The sequence below is a fragment of the Euprymna scolopes genome, chromosome 17 (genome assembly GCF_053919585.1).
Source record: "Euprymna scolopes isolate OS-2025 chromosome 17, ASM5391958v1, whole genome shotgun sequence".
Taxonomy (NCBI): domain Eukaryota; kingdom Metazoa; phylum Mollusca; class Cephalopoda; order Sepiida; family Sepiolidae; genus Euprymna; species Euprymna scolopes.
This window is the reverse complement of record NC_136498.1, coordinates 109,919,254-109,929,856: the sequence shown is the minus strand read 5'-3', so window position 1 is coordinate 109,929,856 and position 10,603 is coordinate 109,919,254. Positions and strand designations below refer to the sequence as shown.

Here is a 10,603-nt window from a genome sequence, read left to right as displayed (position 1 = left end):
TTGTAAATAATAAACTAGACAAAATACTATTAAAAAAACACCGAATATATGTCAACTTATGTCACGGTAACATATATTGTGTGAATTTCTAACAGTATTTTGTCTAGTTTATTATTTATAACATCTTTTCCTGAACTTACCGTGTTAAAGAGAGAGTCGGGCGCCATCTTGAATTTTCCAATACATCGGTAAACACTGTATGCCTCTCGAGCTGAATAAACATGTTACATTGAATAAAAACACGAAAAATATATCCAGTTAGGTAGAAAAATAACTTATCTTGCCTTTGATAACATTTATTTGTTATATATTTGTTTTTTGACAACTTTTTCGAATCTATGTGTACAGTAATACAAACCCCACTTTTTTGGGGAGAGAAGGGGGGTAGTAGTCGTCTAAGAAGGATATCAAAAAGACAAATGACGGAATTCACTTTTGTTTTGTAAATAAAAAAACAACATTTGTCTCCAAGTTTCACACATGTTATAAAAATCGTAGACATTTAGAATTTTATTCAAATATTTAACGTTTTTGCGACACTTGACAATTGAATCACACGTGAAATGGTGGTAAAGTTTTAAGTGAAGCACAAATTGATTACCATTTATTATATATATAGCTTCACCTATTCGGATTTGCTCATGTGAAGATTTATTGTCTTGCGTAAGGAGACAAAAAAAAAATGATTAAAAATATAGTCATAAAGATAGGCCTAGATCCAATGACCTGTACAGTATAAGATGTGTGGAGAACAGGAGATTTTGATGGTATGGTCACGTTGAAAGAATGGATCTGGGTTAGTAGATGTAGGACAGTTGAGGTGGCAGGGTGTAAGTCAAGGAAAACATGGGAATAAGTGATTAGAATAGTCTTCAGAGAAAGGAAGATAAATAAAGACCTGGTCTGAGATAGGTTAGTTTGGATTGTCAATTTTGAAAAGCTGTCCATTGTATGCCAGCATGTAAAATGGACATTAAACTGGTGATGGTGATGAATCATGTTTATAGTTTATTTTTAAAATGATTCTTAAAATTTTGTTTGAGTTTTCCACTTATTTCATTGTTGATTCAATAAATGTTAGATTTTTAGTAAACTAGTGTGGGTGCCCGGCATTGCCCAGGTGTTTGGAGGTGTAAAAGAAAAAAAAATTGTTTTGGTAGGGAGGTAGGCTCGAACCCGAAGCCTTGAGACAAAGTCGGAAAAGAAAGCTTGATAACTTACCACGGCGCTACGAGTACAGAGAAGTGAGAATGGTTGAAACTAAACGTTTAAAAAAGCGGGTGGTTAAACGAATGTCAACGTGTGTTTTTCTAGGTCAAACATCACGCCATAGAGAAATGAAATCACGGCACAAATTTTGTAACAGAAAAGTGAATTTTGTAACATAAAAGTTGCTGAAATAAGACACAGACTACTTTGTTTCATAAATTGGAGATATTATAATCTATGGAGTATCGGAGATATTATAATCTATGGAGTATCGAAGATATTATAATCTATGGAGTATCGGAGATATCATAATCTATGGAGTATCGGAGATATTATAATCTATGGCGTATCGAAGATATTATAATCTATGGCGTATCGAAGATATTATAATCTATGGCGTATCGAAGATATTATAATCTATGGCGTATCGAAGATATTATAATCTATGGCGTATCGGAGATATTATAATCTATGGCGTATCGGAGATATTATAATCTATGGCGTATCGGAGATATTATAATCTATGGCGTATCGGAGATATTATAATCTATGGCGTATCGGAGATATTATAATCTATGGCGTATCGGAGATATTATAATCTATGGCGTATCGGAGATATTATAATCTATGGAGTATATAAAAAGTTGTAAGTAACAGTGTCCCTCCAGACCCCCCCCCAAAGCCTTTGCCAGACATACAAAAAATGCGGCCACACACACATTTTCACTTTTATATAATAGATTAAGAAAATTAACTTCATGTAATAGTGGTGTGGAGAACTACAGCAATAATAAGTGCCCATGGTTGGCATGTGCCCTCTATAGAGAAGCACTGAAACCCGTCCGATATGAAAAATAAGAAGATAAATGCAAATTTGGATGCTATCATGGTTCAAGGTGGCAGTATAAAAAGACATTTTGGTATATGGCAGTGATATTATCTTGTGCACGTGAGGTTGCTGTCAGTTGGGAAGAGGATAAAAAGAAAAATATGACGGCTGGTTGGGGAAGAAATGAAGGAGTGGTGGAAGTATCTTAGCTCTTAAATAGAACAATGAGTTAGGGAGAGTTCTAGCCCTTTTATTTTTTTCTTCCTTCTCTGCTGTAAGAATAAGCAAACGTTTCGTCAAATACAAACACAACTTCGATGTCAAACAAATTTACATGACTATAATAGCGATTAATTCCCCCTGCAAAGACTATAGACAATCTTTCAAGCTATCTTTGCCATAATAATGGCCAAGATACAAATCAGCAGTGATATGGCGAGGGTTGCCAAGGCCGCTGGAAAAATGGTGGGATCTTTCTATCAATCCGGTAGATATCTCACTGCTGATGCAATTCTCTATCTATGTAAGAGCCAGGTACGTCCAAGGATGGAATACTGTTGCCACATCTGGGCAGGAGCTGCTAGAAAGGACTTGTCCTGCCTTGATAGAGTTCAAAATAGAATTCGTAGCCTCGTAGGAGATGTCCTTTTCTCTTGCCTGCAACCTCTATCTCACAGAAGAGATGTTGCGAGTTTGTCTCTGCTTTATCATTATTTTCATGGAAAGTGTTTCCCCTCGCCAAACTTTCACAAGAAACATTCGTCTAGCTGAAATCACTATCAATAATCCCCCCCCACTCTTTATCTGTGCCTAATCCTAAACGTAGATTCCATGAATAAAGCTTCTTTCTTAGAACTGCACGCCTGTGGAATTGTCTTCCGTTTTCCTGCTTTCCGGCTGACTACAATATGGTTGTGTTCAAGTCTAACGTAAATAAGTTCTTGATGAGCTGTTGCATAAAAGTTATCAAATTTACCGAATTTTCATTACTAATGATTACTATATTGTCCAATTTCTACTGTACACTCTTTAACCCTTATCCTTGAGTGGCCTCTTGGCCTTGATAATGTGGTGATGCCTGTGTAAAAAAAAAAAAAAAGATATGGTTGCGTGATTGTGAGGAGAATGCATTGGCTCTCTACTTGGAGATGGAGGAAAGTGATCAACTAGACATTGATACGATAGAATCCCGGTTAAAAGAAGCATTCATGGATGGTGCTTTTACAGCCTATGAGAACTTGATCGTGGTTAGATGGCTTGGAGAGCAGGTGGACGTTTATGCAAACAAGATTAAATAGTTGGTCGGATTGGCTGGTTTCGAGGGAGTTGATCTGGTAAGGTTTGTAAAACTGGTATTTGTTATAGGGTTCCCTGATATCATCTCCATTTGAACTCCAGCAGGCATCAAAAATAAAGACTCTGACCATGGGAGACCTAATAACAAGAGCAAGGGTGCTGACGTCAACTAGGGATTAAAGCCACCATTTGGTTGCAGCTGTGAGTTCACCCAGTAACATGTCTGACATTCCTACCAAGAGCAGCTCTAGTATTAGTGTAAACTGTTACAGATGTGGTCATAAGAGTCGCATCATAGCAAGAGACTGCTGGAAATTTTGAACTCATTGTTATCGATGCAGCAAGGTTGGACGCTGGGCCGAGGACTGTTAGGGAAATGAACAAGGGGACCAGGCATCAGTGCCAGCCTACTTCCCCACAAAGATGTAAATGCAACGCTCCCAAAGGCTACTGTCTACATTGATGGAATGCGGTGTTCAGCCTTAATCGACACTGGATCCTCGCACACAATAGCTGAATCGAATCGATGTTGATCCTGGAAGATAGGAATGATGGACCTCATGACGATTGGAGGTACGCCCTATCACATGCTGTAGCAGAGGAGTGATCACCATTTCCACAAATGAAAATAACTATGTAAGGATCAACATGCTAGTTGTGCATGGTAGACTACTGGGGTTTCACTTGCCGTAAGGATCGATGAAATAGAAGGATTGGAAGGCATCACCATTTGACCTACCATTCGGATCAATGGCGGGAAAGTCCCCAGATGTGCAACTATCTCCATCAGTGAACCTGACTTTATTGCTACATTTGACCACCAGAGACGTGCATGAATCGCAGCATGGAAATGGGCAGATGGAGTGCCTGAATATCGAGTGTTTGTAGAAATTTGATCAGAGTATGATCAGAAACTCTGAGCACGAATGAACAATGGTTGGCTTGTGCCATACCCGAAATGATGGCCGTGATTCATCGGAATAAGATAAAGATGCAACCAGTGATGGACTACGGCGAACTTAACAATCACATGGATGCATTCATGGACAACACAGATGTTTGCGCTGCTAAAATGCACGAATGACACCAAAAATGAGGCTAACGTGTTGCTGCTGAACCACAGAAGAGCGTATCTCCAAGTACGAATCTACGAGACACTGTGGCCATACCAGACTGTGGAGATTGATGGGAAGAGATACTGTCTGACACGTTTTGTGTTTGGATTGAACGTGACTCGCCTTATCATGAAGGCCATATTCACAGGTAGATCTTCCAACATCACCGAAAGTTAAAAAGTCCTGACCCTTTTTTTTTCTTCTTTCTCTGCTTTGAAAATGAGCAAATGTTTTGTCAAACACAACTTCGACGTTGAACAAATTTACGTGACTGAAATAGGGATTAATTCCCAGGGGGGAAAAAAGACAATCTTTCAATTTATCAAAGTTGTGTATAGCTGAGAAACACAAACACATTGTATGGTTGTTTTATTAATACGAAGATGAGGCGATGTGGCCAATCAAAGGGAAGTAACGGCAAACATCATGATGAAGAGAAGTTCAGATCAATTACTATTATTCAAACTGAATATTTTTAATCTGCAAGTTTTTCAAATATGTTTATGAGGTATTTTTTTTATTTTATGCTGTTGTTTTTTATTTAAATATCTGATTGGTAGTAATAAAACAGCAGTCACATGGTTATTTGATTAACCTATATTTTTAAGATTGAAAAACAGTAATCTTAGCTGCTTAGAGCATTCGATTAAAACATCATTCTAAATACTTTGTATGATTGAAAAATGTTTACCTAGCAGTATGATAATCAAGTAATATTAAAAAAAACAAAAACAAATGTAAGAGGAAATGTAAATGCTTAATTGACGACGTAAAAATTTTTAAATTTATTTTAAAAAAAATTTTTAATTTATTTTAAAAAATTTTTTTAAATTTATTTAAAAAAATTTTTTAAATTTATTAAAAAAAATTCATTAAAAAATTTTTTTTAAATTTATTAAAAAAATGTTTTAAATTTATTAAAAAAAATTTTTTTAATTTATTTAAAAAAGATTTTTTTTACCAAGTTGAACTCCTCTCCTCTCATATTCAACAGGATCACTTCCGACTACTAACATCAAATGGTCCGAGATACTTAATTAACTTAACCATGTTTCTCTGTAACAAAAATGTATGCACGAGTTGCAGTTTTCACTCCAAATATGGATTGAATGCTAACTGCATTCGGTCGAGCCATCCGCTGAGGAAGTCTGCTGAATAGGCCTGAAACTTCTACCCACATGGTTTTCAGCACTGATGATATACATGGAGATTGCCACTAGTAGGTGTACCTATTTACTATGCCTCCCCACGGGACAGAGTTAGACACCAGGGTCGTTTTTTAACGTGGAGAAAAGGTACAAAAATAAAAATTGTCTCAGTCGTGAAGGATTTCTCCTCCACCGAAAGAGAACAAGAAATAGAAGTGCAGCATCTGAAGAACAGATACTACACTTTGATCTTGTCCCGAAGGCCAAGATGCCACTAGTAGGTGTAATCAATAAGATGAAATGCAATAATTTATTTTATGACGAAAATAGAAAATGTGTTAATTTTTTTTTTTTAATGACATGAATTGATTTTTCTCTTTAGGGCATTAGTGAAGAATGTTCTCATTTAATCTTTCTCAACCAGAATAATTAATATTGTCAAGAAACTGGCACAATGTACTTTTTTAGGTTAAAACAAAAAAAACAGCAAAAAAAAAAAAGAAAAAAAAAAGGTGGGCTAGTTAGAAGCAAATATCGATCTGTCAGCTTAAATGCTATTCAGGTTCAACCTTTTAAATATTGCAAGATAACTTTATATGTTAAGTAAGTCCATGTAACTGAAAAGCCTAATTTTTCTGGAAACTTAGTTTCACTTTCATGCAATCATATATATTTGTAAAAGTATCGATTAGACTGAAATTAGTTGTTTGAAATCCCCCTCTCTTCCTCTATCTCTTCCTGTCTCTCTCTCTTTCTCTTTTCTTTTCTCTCTCACACACACTTCATTAGGAAATATTCTACGGGGCATACTTTATTCCTCTCTTTAATAAAACAATTGATTAGCAACTGTAATGTGGCTGTTACACTTAAACCGTGTCATTACATTTCAACCACTCGGACCTACACATTGTCTAGTACCGTCGCAAACAAACAAAATAAAGGAATAAATTTTAAATTGCAAATGAAATGTACTTATTTATACTTCTTCCAACAATAACGCATTTCATTGTCTTCTTGCACACACGTGTTTTGCAATGCCCTGCCGTATAATGTGTGCTTTTTAAAAGTCTCTCTCCCCGCCACCTCATGTTGACCCTAGCCAGCGCTTTCTCGCCCTTGTTTTCACACATTCATCTTCCCCGGCACGTCTTTATTTTTTCTTCTTGACCACATGCTGTATTTTTTTTTCCTCCTTTTTTTTTTCCCTCCTTCTTCTTCTCATGACGTCAGCACGCACACTTGCCAATTTGCATACATGCTTTAAATGTGGCTGCTGCTTTTCTCATTCCTCGACACTTTGTTACAATGAGATGACATTACAGGATTAACATCACAGTAAAAGAATTGTTTTCCAACTGTTTAAAAATCTTTTCTTTTTTTTTATATTAATGAGTCACCATTGAGTTGAGGATAAGGATTAATGAGATTGTCAAATGGATAGCCCAATAACACTATATGTTGATATTAGATTTGAAGATAACCCTGTTGTAGTCAGAAGGGAATCAATCCTATGGTATTGTGTTCCACATATGAGAAATTCTTAGAAAGAAACTCGGTACATAGAAGTTCCGCTTGGTTTTTCAATACACGTAAAAAAAAAAAGTTTTTGCAGTGGTTGTAGCAAGATGAGGTTTTGCTGTGAATGTTTTAAAGAGTGGAAGTCGAGCACCTGTGAAGAAAATAACAATCGAGTAGAGAAAGACTAGCAATGTTTCTTCTGTGATCAACGGACTGCGCAGAAAGAAAAGAGATCATCGCCACCATCTCTATCCCCTCACAAGATTTTAAAAAGGAATTGAAATTAAAAATTCATTTCCAAATTTTTTCTGGAAAGATTTCTCATAATGGATAACAAATACACAGCTGAAACAAAAAATCGATATTTTTTTTTTTTTTTTTTTTCTGTTTTAGGAAAAAAATTGAAATGTAATAAACTCTTGTTTTTGTCAAGAAATTGAATTTGTTTTTTGTTTTTCTTTTCACATTTCCTCAGTTGGCTAACATGGTTGGCTGTGGTCTTGTGTTGGCAAACGGTTTTGCCAATAAATGAAATAAACTTCAGTTTCCAATTTAAAATTATCTTTAAAGGAATTTTAATTAGATTGTACATTTTTAAACCTTTTTCATTTGCATCTAAATAATTATAAAACTTTGTAAACCGTGCTTGCTTGCATCTTGTCTTCAACTATCGGGTGATTCCATCTCTTAAAAAAGATATGACAGGTGAATATATATATATATATATATTCACTTGTCATATCTTTATATATATTCACGCTGTAGAAGACCGAAGGATTGGTTGAAAATTGGCTGCTTTTGAAAGAAACATTTTCATTTTTTTTCAAAAGACTTTTTGTGTTCCCGCACGTCAACACATAGGAAATAAAAACAGAAAAGATATAAATATCTATATATTTTTCGTATTGATTTTTTTATCAATATATATATATATATATACATATATATATATATATATATATATGGTTGATATGTAGTTTGCTTGAAGCATTGTGTGGGATAGGTGTATAAAAGAGATTTAGAAGGCTGTCACAATGCGAGGAATGAATTATAGTCGCTGAAATTAATAATGGAATACGTCGCATAGACTTACAAGTAAGACATTTTACCATACAACTGAATAAATATATATATAAAAGAAAAATATATATATATATATATATATATATATATATATATGTATGTACTTATTGATTTGTAAATCGCCACTTGTTCTCGTCTCCTCTTACCAACAGCGACTATAATTCATTCCTCGCATTGTGACAGCCTTCTAAATCTCTTTTACACACACATATATATATATATATATATATATACAGAATGAGTCACGGGAAACGGATGTTTTTGATTCACCATTTTTCACATAAGTATCATAAGCAAACACACGGTGTTCACGACTCCACAGTAGCATGAGGCTAATGAACTGAAAAGAAAAGCAATTCAAAATCCATAGCTAAAACAAAATTTAACATAAAGAATAAACAAATAACAACAAACTAAACGACATCTTATGCAGGTTTAAAGACTTTCTTCCTCACCCTCTATTCCTTACTCAAGGGGAGCCATAACGTTCTAAAAACATCCATTTCCCGTGACTTACCCTATATATATATATATATATATATATATATGTATATATATATGAGCAGGGCATGGCTCAGAGGCTAAGTAATGAGGGTGAAGAGGTATATGTTTTGGTTTCAATTCTAGATGATTGCATCGAAGTTATATATATTTTTTAGTTTTGATCTCACTACTATAAATTAGGTTCAATATAATAATCGATAAAGAATTGTCCCTATAATAATAAATACGAAATCTGCATGAATTAAAATATCATATTTAAGCATATTTTATAACCGGACAACGCCGGGTGGCCTGCTAGTTTGTAAACAAAAATGTTGAAAGAATCTGTTTTTATCTGGGGGGGAAAAAAATAAATAAAGTTTGTGTGCATTTACTTAAGTTTAAACGATAAGTTTTAGAATTGCTACTGGTTTCTTAGATATTTTCTGAGTTAGTCTCTATTACTAGAGATTAGTAGCCTTTAATTGTAGACAAAACAAACATTTTACACTTTTGAAATTTGTTAACCAATTTTATTTTTTTTTTTTTATTCACAAATACAAAAGCATAGCCATAAAATAGAGACTAACTCAAAGAATACGAAAATAGCCACGGAGCCAGTAACTTTTCTCTTTTCTTTTCCAAACAACAATAAACATGTCAAGGACAGTCGAAGGCGAATCCGATTGAAACGTTGCACAAACCACATTCAAAATGAGAATAATAGTCCGATCAATACAAGTAATATAAATAATCAACCCTCATCTAAAAAATTCAGAACTTTTACGTTTTAGAATGTTTATAAAATAAGCATTTTTTATTTCATACTAGTGAGGGGTACCCGGCGTTGCCTGGGTGTTTGGAGGTGTGTGTGAAAACTCCGGGGGGGGGGGGGGTTAAAATAAAAAAAAATGTTTTGGTAGGTAAGTATGAGGATCGAATCCGAACCGTTGAGGCAAAGTTGGAAATTAAAGTGTGAAAAAAAAAAGAGTGCGACAGTTTTAACCATTGGGCCACCGCGAGATGCTAACGGAAACACGTTTGAATTTATTTAATTACTTGGATTTGGCAGGTGCACGTTTTACTGACCTAATGAGGCCTGCGGGATAGTATTTCATTTATTGCGGGAACGCTTTTTTTTATTTTTATTTTCCCAAGATGTTATAGGAAAAAGACTAACCCACATGCGGCGAGCGACAAATGTTGAATATTTATCTTCCCGAAGTCGAGCAAATTAAATAGACAGGCGAGCTCCGTTGTTAACGCTGAGATATTACGATTTATATGTGATATAAAAAGTTTTAAGAAGTTGTGAACCGACCGACCGCTTCTCTGAAAAAAGCCTTTTGTGGACATACAGAAAAAGCGAACACACATACAAACATACATTCGCTTTTATATTTATAGATTAATTAGATTCTTCAGATTACTGTTCTCATCTTGAGTGTTATTTCCACAATGTTTCAGTTGATGCAACCTACGGCCTTATTCAAATGTATCTTGTCGAACTCGGGGAATTATTCTGATAAACTTGGGAATCTGTATGAAATTTTGAATGGAAGCCTTTATTTAATCAACGGTGATAGCATGTTCTTGTCTAAAAGAAGTCCTAAGTAATTCGCAATTATATTTTGAGTGTCGGCCACACTGAGGATTGAACCTTTAAGCTCCAGAAGAATGTAACTTTTACAACCCAAGATGAGAACAGTAGTCCAAATAATCCAAATAATATGAATAATCAATCCTCATCTCAAAAAATTTTAATATTCTTTTTTGTTTTATGTTATTTTATTATTTCATGTATTGGCCAAAACGTTCCTCTCTCTCCTTAGAAAAACAAAATAATGCCCTGTTGTCACTTACCCCTTCGTCTTTTTCCTGCTATTATTATAACTAATTATTATTATAACTAATTATTATAA

At 34.6% G+C, this 10,603-nt stretch overlaps 1 long non-coding RNA gene across 1 annotated transcript; it reads left to right on the top strand.

The window, feature by feature from the left end:
- Positions 1–271: 271 nt before the first annotated feature.
- LOC145296874 (uncharacterized) lies at positions 272–9,573 on the top strand. The gene is made up of 2 exons (XR_013870058.1): positions 272–5,672; positions 5,879–9,573. It is a non-coding gene; the product is annotated as an uncharacterized LOC145296874 (long non-coding RNA).
- Positions 9,574–10,603: the final 1,030 nt, after the last annotated feature.